The 5082-nt window shown below is 40.7% G+C and overlaps 1 long non-coding RNA gene across 2 annotated transcripts; it reads right to left on the bottom strand.

Moving 5' to 3' along the window:
• Positions 1-329: 329 nt before the first annotated feature.
• On the bottom strand, positions 330-2834 carry LOC124687880. Of its 2 annotated transcripts, none has more exons than XR_006998340.1 (7): positions 2723-2834; positions 2438-2562; positions 2116-2216; positions 1914-2028; positions 1644-1766; positions 1438-1536; positions 330-1314 (listed from the first exon to the last, which is right to left on the bottom strand). It is a non-coding gene; the product is annotated as an uncharacterized LOC124687880 (long non-coding RNA). The 2 variants fall into 2 exon arrangements; XR_006998339.1 differs by having other exon boundaries at positions 1638-1766.
• Between the last annotated feature and the right edge of the window lie 2248 nt (positions 2835-5082).

A 5082-nucleotide genomic window follows, 5' to 3' on the forward strand; every position in this document is an offset into this window, starting at 1 on the left:
CTTCTTCTTGGTCGCCGGTCTAAACAAAATGGTAATCCTAAAGAACTGTACATGATCAATCAAAAAGGTTTTAACGATAATTACTAAACAACTGTTAGGCTTACAGTGCCCGCAGTTAATTTAATTCTACCATGAAAACCTCAAGCAGCCCTAAGAACTACACGAATTTAGTGGATGCAATCATGCAACTAACTGAGGGCACAACACCAGAATATTGCAGCCCTGAATTTTTCAAAATTGGAAACCATGAAAGCATGAGTAAATATAAAACTCTTGACTGCACCAATCTTATATATTCTTATAAAGGCTCATGATGTAACTCTATATTAAATACATAAATCCTCCAAGAAGAACAGTTCCTTGTTCAGGAATGACCTAAGAACATAGCAATGACACAAATGATCGAAAACAAAAGAAAGTTGCATTCGACACCATGGCTCAGCCATCTTAATATGGCAAACCTGATAGTTGGAATGAACATCTATCCTAACTAAAAGAAAACATCGAACCAATTCTACAGCAACTCCCAAAAAGGATAAATTAACTGATTCAAATACCATACAGACCAAAAGGCACATCAAGCTGGACCAAAAAATAGGAAATGCATAAGAAGCAAGAAAGCACAAAATGAGAGAAGTAATGGATCATTATCTTTCACTACTCGCACACAACGTAATCCCTTAATAATTCTTCAAGGGGTATGTGAACTGCGGAGCTGTAATAGTACGAGGACAACAATGAGAAATAGACAATAGCGGCACAAGGATTCTGACATGACTGCTCTAATCCCGGAGATGATATGCGCTGCCATGTTCTAACCACATGTCTCTTAGGATGTTGCAGGCACGGAAGAGCAATGCTCTACTGAAATCTTATGCACAATAAAAATTAAACGATAACACAGAGTAAAATTCAATGCACGATATGTATAATTATTATAAACAGAAAAAATGTTTCTTCACTACAAATGTATACGGGGAAGGAACACCCAATCATCAAGTACAATCAATGATCCATGAGGCCATCACCTCTTGCCATATCCCACAGACACCAAACCAAGATACCAATAGGCCATTATCCACAAACAGGTTAATTAACAATCTATGAGAGCATCATGTAAAAAATAAATATACATCAATTTCACCAAACTAAGATATTACATATCTACTCAATTAGTTAACAATTTATCAAGCAAACACCGGCCAAATGGCTAGCAACCTACAAATTTTTTAAAGCACCTATAAACTGCACCCAAATTCATACCTTTCTCGAGACGAGCTATTTGTTTCCTTTCTCAAACTCAATTGATTTTCCCTTCATTCATAAGCAGAAGAGAGAACAACATGAGAGAGAAAGAGGAAAACTGACAATGGCCATCGACATCACATATATGCATAAATCTAATTTAGCCGAACAGGAAAAAAGTAATAACTCAACCTAGAAAGCGGTAGGTCGTCAAGCGTAGAGACCATCCTTGCATCATGCCAAATATTGGTGTCTAGAGCCGGAAGAGGAGGTGATGTCCTCTTTAACGAACTTGTGTTACAACAGAAGAAAAGGTAAAATCAACCCAGTATTCATCGGTAGGGGGGAAATAAGAGCATAATGATGATTACTTCACATATGGCAGCCTTTACCTATACCTGAAGCTGAAGTTGAATAGTTCCACCTAATGTTGCTGCAACACATTGTAAATCTTCTTATTTTGCAACCATAACAATTTATCCTCCACCCTTTCTTTCTAGCTTGGATAATATCTCTGCAATCTATAAAAAAAAGTAGGGCATTAACATTATGCTGAATTTATCCAAGATAAGTTGCATTCAAAACATTTGCAGATGTTTACTGTGCAAAGTAGGGGGAACATGTTCAGTGCAACTTGACGGTATGTGCTCTGTCGGAAAACACATTACCTGGATGACGCCCACTGCCAAGGCGGGCAGGTGTTGCAGGTCTCATGCCTCCTCGAGCAGCTGCTGGTGCTTCACCACGTCCTCCACCGTCTCCACGTTCACATCTGGTGTGTACCTATGAGCAAGTACAACGAACATGCATGAGCGCCGTCGCCAACAATATATTGTGAAAGAATCGACATGCTGGGGAGGACAATCTCACCATGGATAGTTGCCTTACATATTTTCCAAGATCCACCCCTATTCTAATGATGAAACAGTTTTCTTGCCAGCGACATGAGAGATGGCTCCCTCTATTCCTTTCTGAGCACATTCAAGAAAACCATAGGTAAAGTCACTGCAAAGAACAAATCCATAAAGCTCATATCCAAGGTTAACGTGAAATAAAATATGATCCAATGGTACTCTCACAGTCGGGTGTTGCTTGAAATCACCTTTCCCCATTATTCAATTAGCTCCATAGCTGGAGAGATGGAGATCACACGACAAACAAAAGAACTGAAACATTACTGCAGTCAAGCTACCTGATATCATTGTGTCTCTTTTGCTGCAGCTGAGGAGGAACCCCGGCGTTGGATGTACGTTGATAGATACCTTGAAAATGCCACTCTGCTGTTGTGCAGCCATCTCCGAGCTCCACATCTGAACCCTAGAGGCAAATTCCTAGAACTGGTCAGGAGAAGATCCAAGGTCCAAAATGTAGGCTAAGAAAACAGAAAAAATATAGACAATCCAGAAATCTGTGAAACCAGAACATCTATTTTTGGTAAATTTCAGAATCTGAGAGCCAATGGCTTTGATTTCCTCACCTTGCCCTCTCTGCCACGCTGTCCTCAGAGGTCGGCTACATCGATGCGCTTCTGCCAGCCTGCTGCGACCGCCACCATGTGGTCGCGTCCCGTCGGGCCAGAAGTCGCCAACGTCGACTCATCCCTGCCGGTCTCGTGGGTGGCGGCCGATCTGGGTGAAGGAGAAGATTAAGGAGCGGTTGAATGTGAAGCTAGTGGATGCAAGGGCGGCGAGAGGAGAGCTGGACTGTGCCGGGCCGAAGACGAGCGCGGAAGAGAGGCGGAGGCGAGGGGCGGGCGGGCGCGCTCGCGAAGGGAGGGGAGGAGGAGGGGAGGCACGACTGGGCGAGAGGCGGCGGCAGCACGGGAGGGACAGTGGATAGGGTTTCACTGGGTTCCCGTATTCTTTTCCCCGGTGATCTGTTTTCTCCTCTCTCTCAGCAGAGCCAACTGCATAGTGACACGTAGACCAATGGTGGGGACGTGAAATGCCGGAGCCCAACCCTCACGCGCGACGGGCTGCCCTAGCTAGCGCTCGAGCGCTAGGGAGGGATTAAGCGATCGGTTTCCAACCAAAAAAAATTCCATTTTTGGCAAATTTTGGACTGTAGTGGAGGCTATTAAGGGAAAGTTCTGCATGCATGTTGAAACAGACGAATCTGCTGATGTAAGCGGAATCTTTTCCAAATTTCAAAACTCAAAATGTTTTATCTCACAAACGACAACTCCGATTTAAGATCTGTTTTCACCAATAAATCCGTCTCGACGAGGTCTTCAAAACTAGCACCCATATTGATATATTTCGAGAAACTTTTTTTCTGACTAAAAGTTATCAACCCTCTCCTATTCGAATAATCAACCCCTCCGTACTTGAGTGATCAACGGTAAATGTATAAAATTATCAACCTGGTGCGAGCTATTGAGGAAAGTTACGCATGCATGTACACAAAAGACGAATTTGCTGATGTCAGCGGAATCTTTTCCAAATTTGAAAATTCAAAACGTTTTAACTTTCAAACGACAACTCCAAATTAAGATCCCCTTTCACCAATAAATCCGTCTCGACGAGATCTTCAAAACTAGCACCCATGTTGATATGTTTCGAGAAACTTTTTTTCTGGCTAAAAGTTATCAACCCTCTCCTATTCGAATAATCAACCCCTCAATACTTGAGTGATCAACGGTAAATGTATAACATTATCAACCTGGTGCAGGATATTGAGGGAAAGTTCTGCATGCATGTAGAAACAGACGAATCTGCTGATGTCAGCGGAATCTTTTCCAAATTTCAAAATTCAAAACGTTTTAACTTTCAAACGACAACTCCAAATTAAGATCCGCTTTCACCAATAAATCCGTCTCGACGAGATCTTCAAAACTAGCACCCATGTTGATATGTTTCGAGAAACTTTTTTACGGCTAAAAGTTATCAACCCTCTCCTATTCGAATAATCAACCCCTCAATACTTGAGTGATCAACGGTAAATGTATAAAATTATCAACCTGGTGCAGAGTATTGAGGGAAAGTTCTGCATGCATGTAGAAACAGACGAATCTGCTGATGTCAGCGGAATCTTTTCCAAATTTCAAAATTCCAAACGTTTTAACTTTCAAACAACAACTCCAAATTAAGATCCGCTTTCACCAATAAATCCGTCTCGACGAGATCTTCAAAACTAGCACCCATGTTGATATGTTTCGAGAAACTTTTTTCTGGCTAAAAGTTATCAACCCTCTCCTATTCGAATAATCAACCCCTCCGTACTTAAGTGATCAACGGTAAATGTATAAAATTATCAACCCGGTGCGAGGGTATTGAGGGAAAGTTACGCATGCATGCACAAATAGACAAATCTGCTGATGTCGAGTGGAATCTTTTCCAAATTTCAAAATTCAAAACGTTTTAAGCGTCAAACGACAACTCCAAATTAAGATCCGCTTTCACCAATAAATCCGTCTCGACGAGATCTTCAAAACTAGCACCCATGTTGATATGTTTCGAGAAACTTTTTACGGCTAAAAGTTATCAACCCTCTCCTATTCGAATAATCAACCCCTCCGTACTTGAGTGATCAATGGTAAATGTATAAAATTATCAACCCGAAAGTTAATTTTATTTTAAACATTTTACCGAATATTTTTTAGTTTAGAAGCTATCAACCCGGTGTCCTGTTATTTATCAACGGTAAATATAAATAACTACCAACCCTAAAAATCTAACTTCATTTCGAATATTTTGGCGACTCTTTTTAGTTTACAAGTTATCAACCCGGTGCTCCGTTATTTATCAATGGTAATTATAAAATAACTACCAATCCTAAAAAGTATTTCATTTAGAATATTTTAGCGAATATTTTATTTTATTTTACAAGCTATCAACT

The sequence above is a fragment of the Lolium rigidum genome, chromosome 2, assembly GCF_022539505.1.
Source record: "Lolium rigidum isolate FL_2022 chromosome 2, APGP_CSIRO_Lrig_0.1, whole genome shotgun sequence".
In the NCBI taxonomy this organism is placed as follows: Eukaryota; Viridiplantae; Streptophyta; class Magnoliopsida; order Poales; family Poaceae; genus Lolium; species Lolium rigidum.